At 38.2% G+C, this 25018-nt stretch overlaps 1 protein-coding gene and 1 long non-coding RNA gene across 2 annotated transcripts in view; both read left to right on the top strand.

Annotated features, from left to right (window-relative positions):
- The window catches only part of KCNB2 (potassium voltage-gated channel subfamily B member 2), a 186131-nt gene that overhangs the window by 98674 nt on the left and 62439 nt on the right, over positions 1-25018 (top strand). The window lies entirely within an intron of this gene.
- LOC120754408 (uncharacterized) lies at positions 10608-14929 on the top strand. Its single transcript, XR_005701430.1, has 3 exons — positions 10608-10702; positions 13003-13128; positions 14799-14929. It is a non-coding gene; the product is annotated as an uncharacterized LOC120754408 (long non-coding RNA).

The following is a 25018-nucleotide window of genomic DNA, read 5'->3' as shown; positions in this document are numbered from 1 at the left end:
CGTCTAAGAACTGTTCCTGGGCAGGAAACACGACAGCATCATGCCATCTGCAAGGGAATCTGTTTGTCCTGTAACAGCAATGTGATTGTCAGAAGAGGCTCTGTGTTGAGATCCTGGCACACTGGCAGACACTGCATGGATCTATGGGTTTGGTGCTTTCCCTGGCTTAGGGAAAGTTTTAGTGTGTCCCTTTATTGCTTAGGGTCGCTGCTTCTGCCCACTGTTTCTTACTTGCAAATATCACACACTCTTTTACCTGACTTGTTTTATTTCACCATATCGACAACTTGTGAACATAACTCTCAGATTTGCCATATTCCCATTTGTCCTGTTCCTAGTTTTTAACAGCACTCTTTCCAATGTGATATTTTAATTCTTACCTAATGGACATTACCTCCTATTTTGGTGTTATCAGCAATTTTATTAGCATACTACTACACTGTATTAATGATAATTTTGCAAGATCCCTCACTTTTAATTTGTGGGTAATTCTTGTCTCTTCTTTTTATTTTTTTCCCTTGACATATTGCTTATAAACACTTTGGCAGTGTTAGTGCAGCATATGTTTTCATATGAATAATTTAGTAGCTGTACTAAACCACTATCATACTGATATATCAGTCTGAATATGCTGAATATACTGAGTACTGATTAGTATGGAAAACAGCACTGTGAGAATGAATTTAACACAGGAAAAATTTCACATGCAAAACGCATTCAGTTTTCACAAAAATATGAATAAATATACAGCTTTTTTTTTTTTTTTAATTACTCCTTATAAGTCAGTGTTCTTGCACAACAATGTAGCAAAACAGGATTTAAATTTACAAGTGGTACAAATGGAAATATTTGCCAAAAAGTGGGTTTGTACAGCTCAAAATCTACATGGACTTGGACCAAATTTGCCAAGTACTTTCAGTTGCAAACACGCTAGGCTGTTGAGGAGCCATCATAGCTTGACAGAGGGACAGTCAATGTCCCTTCTGCTTTTTCAGTATCCAGTGATTAATGTTGTCTAGCAAAACGTAGAATATCTGTGTTCACTGCTGTCTGTATTGATTAGAACTATAATTCGCTTGTCTCAACAGTGCCTTAACCATCAGGATAAAAAAAATCCCAATATATGTTTCCTCAATATTTACCTCTCTGAAACACACTTTTATAAATACTAAAGCATTTGCTGTCAAGAGCAGGAGAATGGCATAGCACAGTGGCTGGCCAATTTCACAAGAGGTGTGGATTGGAACCCCTTCAGTGAGAACTGGGTCTAGAGTTTGGAGTTCAGATCCCAGAAGTATCCCCATCGTTGGTGATTCTGGAAGAAGGAAGCAGTGGTGGAGATGCAGCCAGTCCTCCATTCCCTGTCGTTTTTTGTATGTCTGCCACAGGATGGAACATTTTGTTTCAGATTGAAGAGATGTTTTGACCCAAAGATATGTTGATAAAGAAGTTTTTGGTTTTTGGTGTTTTTGGCTTTTTTTTGGGTTGTTGTTGTTGTTGGTTTTTTTTGTGGTTTTTTTTTTTTTTTTTTTTTTTGGGGTTTTTGTTTGTTTGTTTGTTTTTTTGTTTTTTGGTTGGTTTTTTTTTTTTTTTTTTTTTTTGGAAGAACAAAAAGAAGGGAGGGGAAAGATGTTGTTCAGTTTGTTCCAACTGGAAGTAAAAATAATTGTTATTTTATTGGCACTCCCAGTCCTGATTAGATCATTGATATTGATGGGACAGTTGAGCCTTTGTCTGTGCTGCTGCTGCTTGACATAGAGCTGAGAAGATCCCTTCCCCTATCCCAAAGAGTGGGTATCCTGAGGAAGAACACAGCAGAGGAACAGCTGCCACTACCATCTAGGTGCTCTGTCCCCTTTGTGAAGAGCAGAGAAGGGACAAAGCACAGGTAAAACAGGTAAAGAGGATCCTGAGTACTGGGGCAAATATGTCATGCACTGCTGGAGCTGCTTCCTCCTAACCCAGGGCAGTGACTGTGGCCTGGGCAGCAGAGATGTGGCCAAGCAGCTGACCAGGTGCCATGGCTCCTCCTCTGCCTTCCCCCGTGCAGAACATGGGACCTGAGTGCCCCAGCAGCCCCGGCACAGCCCCTGGCTGACATCTTCCTTGAGATGCTGCTGCCAGTGGTGTAACAGGAGCAACCTGCTCTCACACGAGTGCCTGTGCTGCTCGGCGTGCAGGAAAAGCGCTTTGTCCGCCTCTCCTTGGAAAGTCAGTAGCCAAAGCTGCTTCAATTCAGCAGCGGCTCCAGTCACACCAACCATGTGCCTTTCAGGATTGCTTTTTGAGAAAGAAGGAAGCTGAGGAAAAGAACCCTTGTCCCTATCCCTTGAGCCATTCCAGCATGTGGTACAAGTTGCTGCCTCTGGTTTTGCTTGGTTCCCTGACAGCCAGTTTCCCAGCAAGGTTGCCAGGCAGGGTTTCAGCTCTGCCTCTGGCTGTCACAGTGCAGTGTTTATTCTGAGACCCAGGTGATGAGAGATTTATTTGCATGATCAATCTCTTCAGCTTCAGTAGGAATGTTTTTCGAGGATGTGTGCTTTGGTAAGAGTAGGTCAACCATGCCCATAGAGACTTTGTGAAGAAAAATATGCTAATTAAATATATGCAGGAGACCACATTTTATTTAAATGATGAAGGGATTATATTTATTATGAAGACTACTCTTTTAATTGCCTTTTTGAAAATTGCCAGCAGTCTTAACATTGCTTGTCCTTGACAAATTGTCTTTTTTTCTTCCTTGCTGTCTGGCTGAAATTAAAATTATGCCTACTTCCCTTTTTCTACTCTAAAATTACTGCTTCCCAGCAAATAAATGAAAAGAAATGCTGTGCCTTTCTTATAACAGTAAATGCACAAAACAAGAGGGAAAGTCCCCCACTGCATAGACTGATCAAAAAGGAATTGCCAGAGTGATGGAGAGGGTGTTTCCATTGCATTTGAAGCTTTTAATTGCAGTTCTTATGAATGGTCTGAATCTCTCATGCCTGAGTTGCAGCACAGAGCAAGTTATTTTTAGCAGCTGTAGCCCAGAGCTATTGTTGCTACTCTACAATGGCATATCCATAGATACACTTTCTATCCTGCAGTTCCAAGCTCAGTAGGTAAAGGAAAAGCATTATCTGATCTTTAGTAGTAATTAACAAATATTAAACAAATATTAATTGAAAGGAGTCTGGAAGAAGATAAATGTAGCCAAAGAAATTGCTTCCTCTTGTTCAAACCTCTGTAGATGCATATAACCCAGAAAAAAAAAGAGATTCTTTCTAAGGATGGTATAGAGGAAAGCTCTTTGAGATTTACCTTTCTGCTAAATACACACAGAAGAAGCACCATTATTTTTTTATTTTTATTTTTTAAGAAAAAGGAGTTTTTGCCATTTGCAAATAAAGGTTAAATTTTGTGGGGGGAAAAAAAAAAAAAAAGCCCTTTTCTGCTTTCACTGGGGATTTTTAAATTTTTTCAGTACAAAGCAGTTGCTGGAAAAATTAGTCTCCCCTGTAATGAATTAGACAGTTTGCCTGTTCCAGAGTGCATTTTCATTAGAGTGAACAATGGAGACTGCTGGCTGGATTGCGATGAGTAGCTTTACATCGAAGGACAAGCTGCATTTATCTGAAGGCAGTTCATGGGTTTATAATGGACAGCAGGGCCTTTGTCTTTGCTAAGAATCTTCCTGTGAATAGCTCTGTGATTCATCGCCAAATTAGAGTTGCTTCCTACTATCATGGCCTTTTTAATAGCAAGGTTCACAAAAGGCTCTCTTCAAATGCTAAGTGGCACTAGTGGGCTTTTATCCTTTTTTTAAAAATTATTATTATTATTCTTTTCAGTTATTTGAATCAGGTTAAATAAATAAGAAGTACCATTTTTGGTCCTTGCAAAGATTGATTTTTATTTTATATATATATATATATATATATATATATATATATATATATATATATACACTTTTTTTTTTTTTTTGTGAAAGATTCAAGTTCAAAGCATAATTATAATGTTTAGAATCTTAGACATTTTTTCTCCTAATTAACCCAGTTAACCATGAGAAATATGCTAGAGAATCCATCCAATCAAGGATAAAAATCTCACAGTTATGCAGCTGCAGATATACAGTTAAAAACATGTAAAGGCATTTGATGAACACCTTTTAAGTATTTTGAAATCCTTCACGACAAATGACTGTATATTCTGTGCATGATATCACCATGTTGGTGCTATTGGGTGATATTCCAGACCATAGCTTCCTTAAGAGAGATTGCTTTAGGGTGAATCAAAATAAATACATGCAAAATGTTATCCATAGTAGTAGTTAATGTTACCTCATAGCAACAGCAAATGTTACCTCATAGTAGCATGGGAGGATACATCAGAACTAGGATTCTTTTTGTGTTGTGCATCCACAGACATCCTTAGGCATGCACAGTGTGCCTAAAGTTGTATATGTACTGTTTAATTAAATCACTGTTTCTTCAGGTTAAATTTGTGCAGTTTCTGGGGCAATCTAATGTGTGACTGTCTAATAATGTGCATCTAATAACTGTCTCCATAAGTTATTTGCCTACATTGTGCTTTAATTAAAAGCGAGGTCTGATTGCCTTGTAGTATACAGAGGGCTGCAGCCTGACTGTTCTCTCAGTAGATTGGCAGAAACTTTAATCTTCCAGTCTACTCAGAGGTAAACAGGATTATTGCTAGCATACTGGGAAATATATATATATTTTCCCCTAGGAGTGATTGGATGAGTTTAGAGGCCAGAGATTTAAGCTTTTTTTAAACTCATGCTAGAAGAAAGGGAGCAAGGTGAAATTCCTCAAACCTTGCCTTTTTAATTTTTTTTCCACCGAAGAGCATAGACTTCATATGCTTTATTCTTACCCTGTACTTGGATACAATAGGGAGGTTGTGAGGTGAGAAAAATAGCATTTCATTCCAGTTTCAGTCAAATGAACACTGTGAGAAGTGGTTTTCTCCTTTTTCTCCTTTCTAAACTGCTTGGTAGTAGCCAAGGGCATTTTTGCAGCCCAAGGACAAGATGAGAAAACCCAACACCCCACTAGAGAGTTGCTGAATTGCCTCACATGGAGAATTCATTTCAGGGGAATGATTCAACCTGGCACTTGAGCACGTAGTTTTGCAGCAGCTTCAGATAGAAGGGTAATCTAATGCTCTGGTCTGAGCAGTCTCTTGCAGAACTTGCATGTGGTAGTTTCCACCTTGGCCTTGTCACCTGCACTGAGATGGATTGTCCTTCCAAGCTGCTTCAGGTGATAGACACCGAGAGCCAAGAAGTCCAAAGTGCAATCAAAATCTTGGCACTGCCTGAAAGGACAGCTGTCTTGAATGCCAGTGGTAGATATGCCAGAGGGGAAAATGCCTTGATGACTTAACAAATTACAGAATCCCAGAATGGTTTGGGTTGGAAGGGACCTTAAAGATCTCCTGGTTCCAACCCACCTGCCATAAGCAGGGACACCTCCTGCTAGACCAGGTTGCTTAAGGCCCCATCTAATCTGGCCTTGCACGCTTCCAGGGGTGGGGCATCCACAATTTTCCTTGGCAACCTGTTCCCGTTCCTCACCACCTTACAGTGAAGAATTTCTACCTAATCTAATAATGTCTAATCTAAAGTCTAAAGCCATTCCCCCTTGTTCTATCACTATATGCCCTCGTAAAAAGTATCCCACCATTTTTCCTGTAGGCTTTCTTCCAGTACTGGCAGGCATCAATTAGGTCACCCCAAAATCTATTTTTTCTCCAGGCTCAACAATCCCAAATCTCTTAACCTTCCCTCACAGAAGAGGTGCCCCATCCCCCTAATCATCTTTCTGCTCATCTTCCCACTGATGAACAGTGAACCTTGGGTATCAAACCCAGCTGGGTTCTACCTGCATAAGGTTCATTTTGTTCTGAGACTGCAGATATTCCCATGCTCCTATGCCTATGGATCCAAGGGTAGAAATGAGCTTCTACTTTCTTCTCTTAACTTTTCAGGCTCAACCTGGCAGCCATGTACTTCCACACGATCCTATGCCCCTACACTACCATTTGTGTTCACTTTCTTGGAATCTCTCTCAATCAGTTTTTCTTTTTCTTGCTTATAAGTCTTTCCAATACACCACACTATTTTGTAAAAAAAATGTGCTGCTTTTTTCATGAACCTACATCTTCTTCATCTGCTTGTACTGAGGACTACAAATATGTCTAATTTTCCTATTAAAAGGAACATTGTGGGGAAAAAACTAAAACCAAACCAACTTCTATTGTTGGTCACCACCCTATAGTCTCATATTGCTGATAGTCACTGAACAAGAAAAATCATACTTAAAGCAATGTAGAACTTGTCTTTTCTATATTTGCAGGTTTGAAACAAATGTATTTAATAAGCCTACATACCAGAGAAGAGCAGATAATTTTATTTCCCTTTCATTCTGAAATGGGACCAACTTAATCAGGGTATGTGCTGTTTACTTTCATTGACTTTTCCCCATCAGACACCTTGATTGTTTACTAATGGTAGTGCTTACCCATCATTTGTCATCACATAGAACTGTAACCTTTTGGAAAGCAGTAGGCAGCATCACTTTGCCAGTTTTCAAAATGTGGACAAAAATAATAACAGATCAAACTGTCTACATCAAAGTGTCCCAAAGAAGACGCAAACTGGGCTGTCTGGGAGAGGCCACTACATAATTTGTGAACTATCTGAACTTTACCTGAGAGTCTCCTGAATTTCCCCATGGCTTTCTCCAAAAGGTAAAAATGTTTCTCTTGGGAAGGAGCCTTTGACACACTTTAACACATGAAGACACCTTGTCTATCTCTTAGACAACAGAAGGGCAGATATGCTCACTTCTACTCATTTACTATTGGTTATCAAGATTTAAAAACTGGACACTTTATTCATTTTGGGTAGTTCAAAAAACCAGCATCTGAATCCAGTTTATTCAGAAGGACAACCAATAAGGCTCTCCTTGGGTATTCTGGGGCAATGCCTCAGCAGCAGTTATTCCATTCTGAGGTTATTTTGCATCAAGCCCTTTTCAGTTATTAAGGCTCATTCTATCATATTTGTGCACGTGCAACTCATAATCTGAAAATTATCCACGTGCCACCAACTGCATGTTTTGACTAAGGCATTGTGGTATCTCATTGAATAGTGAAATTATTCCATGAACACACTTCATACAGAAATATGGACTTAACAATGCAAACTGCAATAGTACATGCAGGAAAATGAACCTATTTTCTTCTTTCTCATTATACAGAAGTCCAGAAATATTGAAGTCACTGACATGATTTCAGTGAGTTTTCATGCCTATTTATCATAAATTCTGTGATCATGAGAGATTCTCTCTGGGACCAGAGAAACCATACACGGACAAAAACTGAAATACAGGAGGTTTCCCCTGAGCATCAGGAAGCACTTTTTCACTGTGGGGCCAAATGAACACTGGTACAGGTTGCCCAAGAAGGTGGTGGATTCCTCACCCTTGAGATCTTCAAAAGCCTTCTGGGCATGGTTCTTGGGCAGCTAGCTCTAGGTAGCCCTGCTTAAGGAGGAGGGGTTGGACCAGGTGACCTCCATAGATGCCTTCCAGCTCTGTGCCTCTGTGATTCAGATACCACCTACAGGAGCTGAGACATCAGAATCTGGCCCTCAGTTGCTTTTTATGCAGGGGAAAATCAACCCATCTCTTAAAATGTCCTGCTAAAAGGTACTCATAATGTGATACATGGAAAGTGAAATAGGGTTGAAATAAGCGATTTTGTCAACAACATTTAGAGAGTAACATTTTGAACTCTTAATACAATTTCTTGGCTCTCTGGAAATACCTGGTTTGACTGAAATGATTATTCTTCAGAGATAATGGAATCTTTTATTTCAGTCACCATTTGAATAATACATCAGGATTTTTTTTTTTTTTTTTAAATTAATCTGGTAAAAAGAAAAAGCTGTTGCATTTTTCTTTTTAGGAACAATCTGGTACTTCTATCTTCAAAGCTGTTATTTACATATCAACAGCTTTATTAATTTCCTCTGTTCTTTGGCCAAGTGTGAGATTACAATGAAAGCCAGAGAAAGGGTGGCAACTCCGTTGACTCAGATCAAAAGAGGAAAAAGCGAGTAAACAGGACTATTAGGAAGAATAAGCAATAAGGGGGGGAAATAGCAAAATTGAATGGGTTTTTTTGTATGTGTGTTATTTAATTTAATTTCACATTTCTTTGCTAATTGCAAAATCTTGTCAGAAGTCCGAAAATAATTTTTCCCATTTAATCAGGCTGGTACTTTTCCATTTGGCAAACACACCATTGCATTTCTTTTCCCCTCCCATATGTCAAATGACAATACAATAAAGATGCTTATTAATAGGGTTTTTTTTTTTTTTCTGTAGGAACAACTTTTCCTGTGTGCCTTTCTCATAAAAATCTTTTGTTTGTACCATGATGGCATCATGGGTAGTAACATCATTTCTAGTAAACTTCTAGTGAAGTAAAAACTAAGTATGTCATGATTTACTAGCAGACAGTCATATATTGGAATAGAATTTGGCACTACATTTATCTAGTTTTAAAGATGTTAAACCAGGTTCAGACATGAAATAGGATAAAAGAAAACACTAAAAAGTGGAAGACAGTGGTATGAAGAGGAGAATAGAGGCATGCTCATTGTTTAAATGGCATGGCATCAGATACCAGTGCACAGTGCTGCTACTTCCATGAAAAAACAAAGTGCCCTTTTCCACAGCTTATGACTAAACATCTTAAGGCACATAATGCATTTACAAGCAAACCTCTCCTGGTAATGAAACCAAGAAAAGAATTACAGCATTGAGACAGAAAGCTGTAGATGAGGAAGGAAAAAGGGAGGGAGGATGACAAATCAAATTGAAAGACTTAAAAACAGAACACTGTTGAATGGTAAGGTCATACTTGTATCATATTCGTCTTACCCTTTGACTTTCCTCATGTCCAGTCCTTGCAAGTTCTCACACATCAGTGACAACACAGTTTGTCTAGTGCAAGAGTTGGCTGAGTAATGAGGACACTATGTAGTACTTACTCCAGATGGAATATTAGACTTGAAAAAGAGCTGAAGGAATTTTTTTTGTCTTTGGGAAAACTAATGTATTTTAAGACTCTGTGCACATCTCACTGACTGATGGCTGGGGCAGATGTGAGATATTCTCTGCTTTTCCAGGAAAGTTTAGAAAGGGATGTTGTAGTGATGTCTCTGGACATAGGAGGTGGCTGTTGTGATCTTGAGCTCTTTTTCCTTTCCTGTTATGCTTTCTTGTTTCTTACTGTTTAGAAGGACTAGCTGTCACCCAGGTGACTCACTTGCTCTTCTGTGCTTCTCAAAATGGTTTGCAAAAGTGGTTTTACACAAGACCTGCAATAGTAAATGTGTTCTGTGAATTAGAGCAGAGACTGAAAGAGAATATGAGCTGTGGGCACAAAGATTTTTTCAGCTATCAATAAAGTACAGGTGTCTCTGAGGCTGGATGCATGCTTGAAATAATAGGCAACACCACCTTACAATGTGTCAAGATGAAGAGAGAGTGCATTGCTCTCCTGAAAAGAGGAATTTGAGCTGAATGTAATTGCTCAAATGGACATCAGCCAGTGCACCTGGGCATGGTCACCATAGCAAACCCTAATTCCTAAATAGGAATTCAGGAGAAATGTTCTGTGGCACTATATAAATTCTCAGAACTGTTTGTGTAGTTCATATGTTCATCTTCACTTTCAGAAATGACATTTGCTCTTATGTCTGGCACCTAATGATCAAAAAATAAATTCCTCTGTAACTCTGTCAGGATTGTGCATCTAATTGGGCTGAGATGCCAAGATGAAAAATACTTTAATCCTTTTACTTGAGATATTTCATAATTGGAAAATAAAATGGATCACATACTTACATGGTATACCTTGACCAAAAAAAGATCACTTTGGTTTATGTTGATTTTAGTCAACTAAGTATGCACTCAAGTAATCTGAAGCATATCAAATTGCCAACAAAGTCTTGGTTCCTTCTTCTTACTGTTTGGGCAGAGGAATTTCAGTCCCACAGAAATTGGGGCTGACTACTTGCTCGCCTTGGAGTGGGTGAACCAGAATGTTCCCTCTCATCCGCCTCACTGGTGGAACATTTTTCACTAGTTACAAAGTAGCTAAGCAAGCATTAGGCCTGGAGGCAATTTAGAGCCGAGTTTTATCTGATGGTCCTTTACTGAAAAGCTAATAAAGATCCCTGGAAGGGGTCCAGTGGGCATCTCCCCTGTTAGACATGCTCTGCCACAAAGACAGCAAGTCTTCATCTTCTGGACAAACAATGGCACCCTGTGCTTTATCCATGACTCCTTTCTTTTAGTGCTAGAAGGACCTCCCCACCACACAGGATCATCCCAGCTGCAAAAAGGAGATGTGTGATAGCAATTGGTTCCAGCTGAGGAATAACATCAGTAGCCTTTCTGTCACATGAAGTTTTGGTATCCTTGTGCTGAAGTCCATTCATCTGGGGCTTCTTTTTCAGGGTCAGTTATCACCATTCATTTTCAATAAATTTAGACAGATGGCTAAGCTTCTAAAACCAAGTTTGAACCAGAGTTTAACATCAAGAAGAAATATCTTTCTCTGGATGTGGCCATAACTGTGACTTAGTTGAGCCTGCTACAGAACACAGGAAGAAGGAAAAGTAAGTTTCTGAAATTTTATTGTGAAGTTTGACACAAAACTTAGAGTAGCTGCATATTCGAGGTTGTAGAAATTCTTGTCCACTACAGTGATGCGTGAGGTAAATCACAGGATATTAACTCTTGCAAAGAATCTCAGAGGCTTGAAAGTCAAGTGAATGCCTTTTTGAGGAAGAAGAGGCTGTGTAGGCAAGGCAGCATTATCTCTAATACCCCCATTTCCTCCATAATTGAAGTATATATATTTGGACATGTACTGGAGCATCAGATTGGATTTTTAGTCTTTTACCAGTTTTTCGTTTATTTTCTTTCTTAGGATCAATCTTTATCCATTAGCTTAGACTAGAATACCTTGCTGTGGCTTGTCCCCTGGGCTGATTCTGTAAGCAGTGTTCCAGCAGTATTATGCTTTCATTGTGCTTTCTACTACTGTCCTCAAGCTGAATATCAAGACAGGAAGAAAATTCAAACAACAACCTGAGAGGAAGATCTATCACATTTAGCAAGGCAGCCAATACTGGGCTGTGATAACTATGGGAAAAAGAAAGCCTCTGCCACGAACAAGATTTAATCAAATTTCTACGATTATTATATTGCATCAGCAGGTATTCAGAACTACCCTTTGTAGATGAATCATGTTAGGAGTTCCTGATACTGGTGTGTGTAAAAGCAGTTATATGTCTTGTGACTGTATTAGAGATAGGTTTCCCAACTTCTGTAGAGTATTAGCTGACACCAAGCTTTCTACAGTTAAATGATATTTGGATATACTTTTCTGGCATATTATAATGAATTAAGACTACTACCTAGCCCAGGAAAATAAGGAAAACCAATGCATTTGAATCAAATTAATTCATTAAATTAATTAAATTAATACATTTCTTGTGGATGATGACAATTAATCAATTCCCATGTAGTAGGTTGTGTTTTCACTTCAGTAGTGTGAAAAACACACCACACATATGGACATGTATAGCAGCAAACTGAAATCAGGTGTCTAGAAAAGGGTGTCAATCACACCAACCTCAGCCTGCCAAATTTCTTTTAAAATTTATAGAGTTCCTCCATTTCTGAGCTGCATATCTGAAATACAATGCCCTTTGGTCTTGAGATTAATTCTTTATCCTTCTTTGACCCACTTCCGGCCTCACAGCAGTTACTCATTATATTTTACACTATTTATATTTGGCTTAACTTGACTTACAGGAAAGAAAAATGGAAAATATAAGAAAATAACATTTTGGGAAGATTCCTTGACTAACACTGAGGTCAATTTGTGCCATTTTTCTGAAGCTAGTCAGTTTAGTTGCACATATATTTGAGTAAAACACATGCACTTACTTTTCTTTTAATACATAGAGCTTTCTATTTGGGAATAATAAAACCTGATCACAATAAATGTAGCCTAATCAGTATTATAGAACATAAACTCATGTTTTGGTGTATGTATTAACAAGGCATTAACAATTCATGCTGGTGATGTAACATTATGTACTGTGCACTGCTTGGCTTCTTAATCACAGAATCTCTGAGTGCTACTCAATCATTGTATTTTAGAGAAGCTTTCAACCTGCTTGGTTTCAAGAGCATAACAAAGTTCAAGCAGGCGACTATTTAAGGAAGACCAGATGGAATGTGATTTCAACAGGTCCCTGTCAAAAATCATATCTAATATTTAAACTAAACATATTTTCATGTTCTCATTCAACTATGGTCTCATCTTGGCTGTCTCTCAGGTACCAAACATAATCTAGGCAACTGGCTGATGGCCTTCATATTACTGCTATTTCAGTCTATTTGCATTCAAAATCGTGTTGCAAAGCATCAGATAAACATATAGTATCCAGTTTGGAACACCTTCTGTGGACAATAAGGGAAAACAGTTTTTTTCAGGTTGATAGTTTTGTTCTCATGTCAGATTTTGTGCTTACCAGCCGTTGGAGCGGCAAACTGGCAATTGCTGTATTGGTGTCTAAGGTTTTCAGCTGCCTTTAGATCGGTCAATCATATTAACTGGGTAGTTGATATCTCACAGGGACATTTTCTTCAGTTTAACCTGACTGAGTGTAGTATGAGTCCAAATACCTGTGAGAGCCTCTCTCTGTAATGGATTTAACAAAACCAAAGGAATTACATAGCTATCATCTGGGGAAAAGATGAGTCTCCAGTTCCAAATTTTAAAACCTTGGTTCACCTCTGTCATTAGTATTCTGAGAAAGAAACAGAAACACAGGTTTCATCCCAATCTACTTAAGAAGGCTAAAACCAAAGTTTAAACCAAATGTCTGTGTTCTTGTGATAGCAGCTAGAGACAGGAGGCCCTGAATGGTCATGGACTCAATTCCACAACAGGTAGCCCCACTCCTCTGACCCGAAGCATTGGCTTGAGGATAGAACCATCTGCCTAACCTCAGAAAGCTGACATTAGGTAAGATAAATCCTGTCCTTCACGATTAAGATGTCTCTCACATGGCTTGATAAAAGACAAGTAAATTAGATCTGATAAAGAGAGCTGCCTGGTGGTAGCTGGAACGGTAATTTGAGTGCCAGTCCCACATGCAGATGATGAGACTGTGCGCCCTGCCACTGCATTAGAAAGCTTTCATTTTCTAATGGATTTACTTCCTTGCAGAAAGTCATGGTATGCTGGAAAGACTGTTTTGCATTTATTATCTATGAAAATTAAGTTACATGGGACATTTCAGGATTTACCATATAGAGTTTATGCCTCTTAATATGCTCATCTCAATAAAATAAATGACAGTTGAAGATGGCTCATGTAAGATACAGGGTAATTAGTCATTTATACGGCTCACTCTCCTACAAACCAAATCAGCTTCTATATAAATGTCTAGACAGCACATTAGTGCTTTGCACAGCCAGTCCAAGAATACTGAATACTTAAGTGAGAAACGTAAAAGGATCCCTGCCCACCGAACTACTTGATAGCATTTAGCACACTCCCCATTATCCTTTGTATTTTGGCAGATAAACCCGAAGCATGCAGGTCCCAAATACTTCAATCTGTCTGTTACACAGAGTTCATATGAGGTTATATTTCCATAAGTCCCATTATAATCAATATTTTTTGGTTCAGAGTGTTGGTCTCAGAGAAATTTCAGATGTCTCTCAGGACAGTGTAAAATCAAGGTCTACTCTATTCGCTGCATTGTTTTTTTAAATATATTATCAACTAGTTTATAATATACTTAATAACAGACTGTTCAATGGGTAAGATAATGTGGTTTTAGATTTAATATAGCATTTCATGATGTAAATGGATGGAGTCAGGCGGTTTGAGCCAAAAGCTTTGTTCCAAACAATCAAATTCTTGTTTCAAGCAGCCCTCCTCTCCCATTAAGGGCTAGTGTGCACAGGCTTGTTATGCACTGTGGAACACCTTATGAAGTTTATCATCTGGGAAGGAAGGTACTAGCTGAGGACTGGATCGGGACACTCAAGAGAGTGTCCAGATCCAGTCTGGTGGGATTCTGTGTGTGGCACAGCACTGACATCTTCACTCAGGGCAAGGATTAGATACCTGTGTTACTGGGCTCTTTACTTGTTCCTCATAATATCATTTATTAACATGAAAGCATTGGCTCGACACTGTTAGCATTGACTAGATCCTTACCTTAAATCACTGGCACCACTATGGTTACTGTGTCATTAACCAAAGTAAAAATTCCCTCAATTTGGATAGAATTCTCGTTCACTAAGGCATTGTAACTGGATTTTTTGTGTTTGTTGTTCAGTGTCCTGATCAAAACCAAACATCAGGCAGATCAACATGATAGACACTTCATACCTTCTCAGCCATGCAGAATTCTAGGTTCCATTCCTTTCCAGCTGAAGGAAACATGTACTTCAACTGAAAATGGAGCTTGGGGTTTTTTGTGTTTTCCATAAAAGCTATGGGGAAAACAAGCTGAAGACACAAGAGTTCGAGGAATTTATCCTAGAGCCCATAATTAATGGCCTTTACTTAAGATAAAGCAGACTATAGTCCTGTATTATACTCTCCCTCAAGCCCAATTTATGTTGCTTATAATTGTTCATCAAAATAAACAGCATTTTTCTTTATTTATTCTCTTCCAGAACATGTTTGCAGGGATTAATGAACAGTTTCAGTGCACAGTATTTTCTCAGTGACAAAACAAAGAGTACAAAAGCCAAGAAAAAGCCAGTGATCTGGGAAATGGTAAATATTGACAAAATATAATTGCAACTCAGGAAACTTTTAGCTGTCCATCTGGAATTTCTCTTTACAAATTCTGTGTATTCCTGACATTTGCAGGGCAGGGATCTATCTTAATGTGTCCTTCAACAAATAATTTAAATTAATATTAAGTAGTTTTTTAAATGCTTCAAAGAACATAGTGGTAGTCTTTCTCTCCGTTTCCATTTGTAATGCCTGTACCTGGCTTTTGGAGGTTCAGAGGTCAGAAATAAAGTATATCACATTATCTTCATTCTGTTGTTAATTTGAAACCTGAATTCTGTTCCTCAGTCCAATCTCTGTTCTTCCTCTGCAGATAATTGGGGGGGGAAACCATGGGTATTTATTGCACTGCTGCTCTCCACACATCCTATTCCTATTTTGGAAGGCTTCCTAAATTCATTACACAGGCAGAACTCCCACTTAAGTTATTTGTTTGCCTGTGCAGGGACCAAAAAACAGATCAGAGAACATAACTGTTCATTTCTGTAAATACGTCAGTTATTGGCTTGCTGGTACTCTGTTCTTTTGTTCACTCCTTGGACAGAGTCCAGACAGAGCTGAAAACAGGGAAAAATTAGGAGTCAAAGCCTTCTTGCATATTTACTGACCACATTAGAATAATCAGTACTGCCCAGGGCCATCAGTTTTCTAGATTGGACCTTCAAAGGAAAAAGAAAATTTTTATAGTGAAAATAAAATTAATTAATTAGAACTTTAGCCTTCAGCACCAGAATACAATGTCAATTGGAACAAGAGTTGCCTCTGACAAATCTCACCTTCTCTCATGAGGCTTGCAGTGCCTTATGCACAGATTTTTACAGAAACAGACCAGTGCTCACCAGCACAGCCCATTAGCTGTGAAAGCTGTTGTGTTGATTTTGATTTCAGAATACAACGCTGTAGCAGAAAAGGAGCAATGCTTTGCTATCTTTGCTGTTTACTATACAAGGCTTGGTATTGATTTACTTCTCAAGCAATATTCATTTCATAGGGTAAAAGAAGCTAGGCTTCAGTACCAAGGCTGTGATTGTGATCCTTGAGCTTGTAATTTGATTTTAAGATGTTAAAACTAGGGAAGCATGAGGCTCAGGAAATAGTTCTGTTAATGCTTTTTGAGACGCAGGGAGACAGGCTGGCAGCAGACTTCAACTGTTCTAAGTTATTTGGATCAGAAAAAAAATCTCTTTAATCCTACACCGGGTTTGTAAAAGAAAGGTAGAAGAAAGGTATTTTGCTTTTTAAATATTGAAATTTCAGAAAGGGGGCAGACTGCAACTGCCTCGCATCATCATAAATTTGGGGGTGAATATCTCTGTTCAGATGCTCTGAACTGATGAATTCACCTGAGACTTCACCTAAGGCTTGTTCCTGCATGTATTGGAAATCATGCTTGGAAACTAAAGATACAAGTCAAAATAAGTGTATGAACCACCATCCATCCTTTGTTTATGGCAAAGCTTTGTGAAACTTTGTTCCCCTCCTCCATTCACGGCAGACTGTGTAAGATTATCAGGTCCTATATGAATTATAATTATTTCAAGACTTAGAATACTTTATTCAAATCTTTTTCACTTTATATTTTTAATGAAAACAGTTTTGTAGGTTTTTTTTCAAACTATTCAAGTTCAAAATCTTTGGAAGAGAAAGCTCTTGGTCTGTCGTAAGATTGCGTTTCTTTGTGTTGGCATTCACTCAAATGGAAAGTTAAGTATGATTAGGAAGACTGCTGTTTGCATACTCCTTCTGTCATTGTGGGAGCTAAGGGGTGCAGTACATGGAACTGTTAGAGGAGGTAGGATACTCATACAGTTAAGGTGACTCTGGTCCAAGGAAATAAGATTCTTTCCTTAGTTCTTGCTCCGTTCTGTGCTTTAATGAGCAAGTCACACAAACCAGACCTGCCACAGCCTTCAGTGTAGGTTTCTCTGTACAGTTGTGCCTTGCCTGAGAGCAGCATGGTTCTAATTTGAGGGAGTAATAGCAAAGCCAGGCAGTTTAACTTAAAAGAATTGCTTTCAGAATATATTAACCACTGTACAAATGTTACCTCTGCTGAAAAGTCAGTCCTAGGGCATCTCAAAAGGAGCTTAAAAGTGGTAGGTAGTATAAATTTCAATTTCTATTTCACTTAGTAACATATCTGTAAAATTGTGCTGATATCTATTCTCTTACCTTACAGGTCAAGAAAATATATAAATAAAATTTTCAAATCACCTGATGGTCCTCTGTGTACATAACAGCCCGGGAATGTATCTATTACATTCAGAAGAGAACTTCTCTACTGATATGTACACAATATATTGAGCAAGGAGATAGCATCAAGTGCCCTTTAATGCACTCACTCAATGAGATAGGAGGCATATAGAAGAGAATTGTATGCGCTCAAGTCATTAAAAACTATTCTTATGCCTTGGAGGGGAAGGGTAAATAAGGGCAAATGCTGCATAAAATCCACTAATTCTGGCATTCCCTAAGTTCTCATTGCTTGATATCTTTACATTTATGAAATACTTTCAATGAAGTAGGGAATGAGTGTGCAGGCATCTCTGCTTTCCACATTTCACATTGCCTATCTTGCCCCACACTTCTTGCTAACGTGTCACACTGAGATCTCTCCCCGTCTCACACTTCAGGGTAATTATATCGTAGCCTGTCAGTAATTACACCCAGACAGTAGTTCTGCTCAGTCACTAGACCATGTTCTCTCTGCCTGCACCCAATTAATCTTCCCCCATGAGTTCAGAAAGGGGAGAGAAAGCTGTGTTATAAATTTTTTGCGTCATTAAAAATTCCCGTGGCATTTTTTAGTAGTTTTGTTAGTAATTTTCTTAGTTCCCGTGTCCTGGCCAAGTCCCAGTTTTGTTTAATTACTTGAGTTATCTGAGAACTGGGAAAATGTATTCATTGTACATTTTACTTAAAATGTCATGGAACACATTGAACAACATATTCAGAAATATATTTCTGAGTGATTCAGCTAGGCCTCTAAACTGGGCAAACAAGGGCAAGGAGTTTCCAAAAATATTGTAGAATTTGTCAAAAAAGCTGTTTGATACTAATCAAATGGCTATTCTGCATCCCATCCAGAAAATTCCCTCTGGAGTTTTATCAGAAGGATGGAAAATTTTTCTTTCCTTCTTCTCTAACCAGTTCTGCGGGTTGTCCAAAATCAGTAAGATTATGTACAGTACTCTTGGAAAAATTTCAGTCCCAGGGAAAATGACACTCATGGGATGAGATCATCAAGCATCATTTTCTTGCCTTTATCTTTCCTTATTCTATGAGCAATCTGAATCATTACACATTAATTTTTTACTATTTGTTAAACTGCCTGCATCTCACTAGCTCAACAAGCTTTAAAGACCTCTTGACTTTCAGCAACATATTGATTAGAAATTGAGCTTTTGACTTTTCAAAATTCCATCAAAATTCCATCCCCTTTTTCAATGTGTGATCTGTGGGCGAGCTTGGACAAACCATTAGATTCTCTATAGAGAATGACAAAAGTTCCAGATCAAGGACTGCAAAGAAGAGCCTATTTGCATTGTGCAATCGGGACTAGTATTGTTTTTACAAAACCCAGAAAATCCTCTACTTATTCTTAGTGCTTTCTATTGGTATTTTATTTGTTAACCTCTTGGAGATATATAGATATTTATAGGATTATTTTATAACATTTTCCAACCTTGGGTAGGCAATGTACTGTGCTATTCCGTTTCTATGTTTTTACAGATGCTCTAGCAAGCCCATTTCTATAAGTGAGGAAAAACAAAATAAAGCATTGGTTCAGGCAATCACTTCCAGACCTCTTGTATCTTCTTTCAGCTAGCAGTCATAAAATGAGTTCTTCATCCCATTTACTTATGGTGATGGTAGGCATAAATTACTAGAATTGACAAGTCTAAAATGAGTTTTGTGGAAGTCACTGTTCTGTGTAATTGCAGTGTTCCATGTAATGACGTATTTAATAGCGCTGCTTGACTGAGACTTGGAGTAATAGCCCTAGTCTTCACAAATGTAGCATAGTAACAGCCACGAGGATTTTTGCTGTTTTTGTTTTGATTTTTAGCAAAGATAATCTTTATCCTAAACAATAACATTTAAAATATGTTATGTAAATGAATTATCCAATACAGCATTTTTACTTTTATGTCCTTTCCACTGGCAGTTATTTTTTCTTGAGGGGCCTGAGGTGTAGGCAGCCAGCTAACCTTTTCAAGGTTAGTGCAAAATCATTTTCAGTTTGATAAGAATTGCTGTATGGAAATTAAAATGAATAGTGTCTTTTCGTGGGAGTTTTTTCGTTGTTCTTTCTTACTGTTAGAAGCAAAAAAAGTAACTTAAATGCTATTGTCTCTGAGTAGAAACTATACCTTGCTTATTAGATGTTCTTTAAGCGAATCAAGATTAAACCTTTTTTCCTACTTAAGAGAAAAAGCAATGACACTTCATTGTGCATGGATGTGTGCAAAATACAGTCATGAGTTTACATAGGAAAGTCTTAGTATCATCGAAATATATCAGCAAGCTGTGTTCTTGAGAAGAGTTCCCCATAACTGCTGTGGAAAGAAAGTAATATCATCCCTTTAGCTTTTGAGCATTAGAACACAAGAGAAGTTTTATTTGACTAGATATGGGGCTTAGACATTAAGATTTCCATATGGATTCTCCAGAGGGTGATGTGTGGTGGGTTATGGACAACATCCTCTCTGTGCCTGTAAGGCAGCTATTTCACAAAAGGGTGTGTAAGCAGGGGTAGTGGGTGTACCACCAACTGTCATATGATTTGTAAAAAGATTTATCATCTTTGTGAGCAGGATTTTTTCTAAGGTTTTCCTTTCTGTCATCAGAAATGCTTTTGGTGTGCCTACCACCTTCATTTGTTATTTTAGGTCATTGCTTAGTACAGCCTGTTCAGTGGGGAACTCCTGTGACCTGTTGGAATAGATTCTTCGGCCACAGACTTCAGCTGCCTTTGGAGACTAAGCGAAGTGACACTGAGTAAAATGCTCTCAGCCACAGTGAGAGGTCACACAGTAAAGTCTGTGCCTAAGGTGTGATTCTTTCATCTCTGCTTATGCCTCTGTCTTTACCTGTATGTACACATGCCGGAAGCCCAGACTGTTTCTCCAGTTGTCCTGTAGCCTGTGGCCCTGGTGACAGTTGCTCTAGCACTGACATTCAGGAAGTGGTCTTTGTATCACTTTGGGAGTGCATTCACCAAGTTAGTGACATTAGTGGTTAAAGAAAGGAAATAGAGAATCAGGTCTGCAGCAGTTACTGAAATTAAACCTTCCTTATCAGGCCATAAGTAAGACTCTGGAAGCTTTAGTTCCATGTGCTTCAAACTCAAATTGCATTTTACTGACAAATTGCCAAGACACATTTGACCCATGTGAGAGCCTCTTCCAAGAGCTAAATGAAAAATGCATTCTTGTAAATACCATTGAAATTGTTCTTAGGTTCTTCTCATGCTCTCAGCCATTAGCCCCTTCCAGAAAATGGTTTTCAGATTCCTTTCCATCCCTCCTACAGATATAACAGTTTTTCAGCCTCTGAAGATGTTATGAGCTGTCTTTATAAATCTCTTTAAAATAACTTGGCAAGCCATAACATGAAATTGCATATAGTTGAAGAAAAATATGCCAGACCATTCTGTATTAAAAAAATATGGGACTAAATGTGAAATACATAGGCTAAGCTGCACCTAAGGTTGTTTTCCTTACTTATGGTATACTCAGGGTGAAGTGTCTAAAAATACTCTTAATACTTTATCCTACCAACAGTAAATACATTATGATTTACAGCCTCTAAAATGGAAGGTGGTAGCAAGTCAAGCCATTAATGTTACACGCAAAAGAAGTCTTCAGTGCTGATCCAAAGAGTTGCCTTCATGCTGCACAGCAGACCTGCAAAAACTTTCTAAGAGCTTTTTGCACATAGACTGGCAAATTGTTCCTTCTACTGTACTTCTAGTGTAAAAGGGAATTGAGAGCTGTTCCTCTGAAAAGAACTTAAGCAGGTAGGGCTTTAGAAAGCTGGATACTCCTTCCAAACAAAAATTCAAAGATACTCCATGCTGGAATGTAACTAAATATATTTTAGGCAAAGTAGAAAATGGAATGTGAGTAATGAGACAAGATGTGCATATTCCCCTTGCTAAAACAGGAATTGTGATGTGTGTTTCTATTTATATGCATACACATACATGGACACCCAAGAACCTATTTCTGCAGCTCAGAATAATTTAATTTAACCAAAACTCTTGCATTTTCCTGAGAAGGTTTTCACCAGATGATTACCTTACAGATGTTCAATTTGTAATTTACATTTTCCATTTTGCATGCATCTATCTGAGAACATCTCTCACAGAAGGGGCAGATGCAAGTGAGGAAGTTGACATCCAGGTGCTCTATTAGCTACAAGAGGAGGAAGGAAGGGAAGGAAGGGAGGAAGGGAGGGAGGAAGGAAAGGAAGGAAGGAGGGAGGGAAGGAAGGAAGGAAAGGAAGGAAGGGAAGGAAGGAAGGGAAGGAAGGGAAGGAAGGGAAGGAAGGGAAGGAAGGGAAGGAAGGGAAGGGAAGGGAGGGAAGGGAGGGAAGGGAGGGAAGGGAGGAAGGAAGGAAGGAAGGAAGGAAGGAAGGAAGGAAGGAAGGAAGGAAGGAAGGAAGGAAGGAAGGAAGGAAGGAAGGAAGGAGGAAGGAAGGAAGGAAGGAAGGAAGGAAGGAAGGAAGGAAGGAAGGAAGGAAGGAAGGAAGGAAGGAAGGAAGGAAGGAAGGAAGGAAGGAAGGAAGGAAGGAAGGAAGGAAGGAAGGAAGGAAGGAATATTTTCTAGAAAAATAAACCTTGCTTTCCCATTACTCAAAGCTTATTTTTTTTCAGAGCAGTTCAAAAAATGAATTAGAACCTTCTATATTCAACTGAAAATGTGGTGGACCTTCCTTATTAGCACATGGGCTACAGGCTCAACACCATTTTCTCTCTCCATGATGATGTCAATCAATTGAATTTGATTTGCAGATTTACTCAAAATTCAGCTGCTTTGAGAAGAAAGACTAGAGGCTCCTCATTGCCTATACTCCACTTACAGTCTGATGGCTAGAATCCTGTCTTTGGAGATGAGATCTATAAATTCCAGTTTCTGTGCTGAATCAGTCAGACAAGATTTGCCTGGGAAATGACTTTCTAATTGTTAGAGATATTGACTTCCAGGGTATGGTGGTACTGTGCATGTTTGCATCTTTCTTGGTGTTTGAAAGTCAATTGACTCTTGTTATAAAAGGAGTCCAGAATTTCTTTATTTTCTTTTATCTTAAATGCCCCCAAATTATTACAATTCTCAAATCTTTGTCTCAATTTACCAAAGAAAATATATAGAAAAATTTTTATCTGCAACAGCTTAAATGAAGATTTTCTGTTGTGTTTATTTTTGTTGAGCTATGTGGTTTTGACTCACACAGGCCTAGTTTCCACGGGTAACTAAGGATACTTGATGCCAAGAGCTCCTAAATATGAGATAGCAGTTTAGCCCTGAAGAAGTGTAAATTGCTGCTTTTCCTTCTTTCATATCTTGACTGGGTTTTTTTTTTGTTTTTTTAAGGCAGTAAATCTTTCCAGTACTGGCCATAGTACTATAGCCTCTCAAAATTACTTGTAGCTTTTAGTCTTCTCTTCAGGTAGATCTTGCAGGGTGCTATCGGGAACCAATACTGCCAAAGGGAGGGTTGATCCTCTGGAGAACCACAGGGGAGACTTGATTTCTTTTTCTGTAACATGTTGGTTGTATTATGAATCATCCTCTTAAATATGAGGCTTTGGTAAAATCTGTGGAGATGAGACATAGATGGTGGCACAGCAAGAAACTCGGTTACTTTAAGTGAATGCTTACAGTTGTAGTGGTATTTGGGCTGGTTTGAAGCAAATCTCCATATCACCTCCATTTAATATGTTCTGGTTTAGTTAGGGTCACAGTTTTGGATTTAAAATTTCTTTTGGTGGAAGCTAAATTGTAAAATCCCCTCCATGCTTATGAATACATATCATTCCCTCTCTCTGAGGTTAGAGTTCAAAACAATGTGGCCATGAAGAGCATTTAGCCCCAACAGGTGGAGACTTTTAATCTCAGAAACAGATAAACTCTGCTTCAAAGTAAATTCCTTCAGCTACATCTGACAAAGATGCAGGAACCACAGCATCAAGTCTTTTGATCTACTGATCTTCTCCTGTCATGCCAAATTCTTTGCTAATGAGACATGTACACTGCATTAATTCAGAGTCGAGGTATTGACTAGCTATAAATCTGCATTTTAAGTACAATCTTAGGTCACTAAGTACTAACTGAATAAAGTTTTGATCAAAGGCAGATGAGCTTGCTTCTATTCAAAAGCTTGACTGAGTTCCAGAAGAAATAGGATCTTCTATGCGAGTTTTTCAGGGTTACAGCCTGAAAAGTGTTTATCTCCTATACATGCTGTTTGATATCCTTCTTAAAAGTGCTAGAAAGTACTTCATCATGTTCTTAAAAATGTCTTTCTTGTGAAAACAGAAAAAAAAATGAGTTAAACAGTACTGTCTGTGCAGTATACACCATCTACATAGAAATGGGTCTATGCCAGTCATAAATTTCTTATACTTTTCTTTTTTGTTTTATCAGTTAACTTGGACTTGGTTATGATATATGTGGTAACCTGGTTGTTCTCTTTTTCCTTTCTGCATTGTTTATTATTTTTTAAAGTTTTATTCTAAATGTTACCTTCATTTTGACACTGAATTTTGGTGTGCTTTCAACCAAAATTGTCCTTTTTTAGACCTTAAGGTTTAAGTCCAGCACTCAGCATCCAGAGTTCTTACCACAATTCAGCATATCAGCAAAAGATTTCAGTGAAAGTTCAAGGATTAATATTTTGCACATTGCATTGCAATATTCTGCTAAACTCCTTGTTCTCTGTATAGGATGAAAGTTAAAATCTGAGTAGTTAAAAGCAAGGATTTTTTTTATTTTTTTGCTTTCCTGTTGAATTCTTATTTTTACCAGTCAGCGTATAGAAAAAGTTGGATTGGTCATTATTCTTTTTGTAAGTTTTTTACACAGAAAAATGCTTGAACAATGGCTAAGCCTTTTTATTAAATGTTCTTTTTCAAATGGCACCTCCCTGATGTTCCAAAAGGTGGACAAGAAACTGAAAATCTATCAAAAACTCATTGAATCTAGAAATCATTCTAATAATGAAAATCACTGCCCAGAAGTGCATATTCTTGATATCTTGACATAATTAAAGCTGCAAAACAGGTCTTGCATCAGGAGGAGAGTTGCATGACCTTGTCCCTCCCTACAGCTGATTCATGAGTCTAGAAAGCAAGAAAAATTTCACCAGTAAAACATGAACAAAGTTTAAAGTAGAGGGGACCATGAATTTGGGAGGGAAGAAGTGAGAGTTTAAGAGGAAACTAAACTCTGCTAAGCTGACGTGGTGACTGGCACCTGGCTGCTCAGTGACCCTGCCAGAACACAACCGGTTTTTCCCCGAGCTGCCTTCAGCATGTAGAAAATGAAGTAATTAATGAAATCTGCCTTTGCATCAGCCTTCACAGTTTTGCCATGAGCCCAGTAAATTGAAGGAGAACACATGTGCAAGTTCATTAATATCTGTTAGCCATAGCAGATGTCAGATACTTCATACAGGGCAACTTATCCTCCTGCAGTCCAGCATATGCAACAGGACACATGAAATGAACATCTGTATTTTAAGGAGACAAGTATCATGCTTTATTTCTTAATACCTCTATATGTGTGTCAGTGGTCTAAGGTATGAATTTAGCTAGTGTTTTTAAAGCTGGTAGTATTTTGACAGAGTAGCAACTTGAACAGTAAGAAAAGAATCACTACAATTCACAGCTTCATAATAGACACAAACTCCTAGACAGGAAAAAACAAAATATCTATTATCATTTGATAATTTTCAGATATATCCTCAGTAATCATCTAGTCACTCACAATACAACTGTCTTCCTAAATCAAAGTTAAATGAATACTGATGCAATTATTACAAAGGGTAACCAAAGATTTTTATTAATGTAGAGTCGAATTTCACACTTAAT

Source organism: Hirundo rustica, chromosome 1 (genome assembly GCF_015227805.2).
Source record: "Hirundo rustica isolate bHirRus1 chromosome 1, bHirRus1.pri.v3, whole genome shotgun sequence".
Lineage (NCBI taxonomy): Eukaryota > Metazoa > Chordata > Aves > Passeriformes > Hirundinidae > Hirundo > Hirundo rustica.
This window is presented reverse-complemented; position numbering and strand designations above follow the sequence as displayed.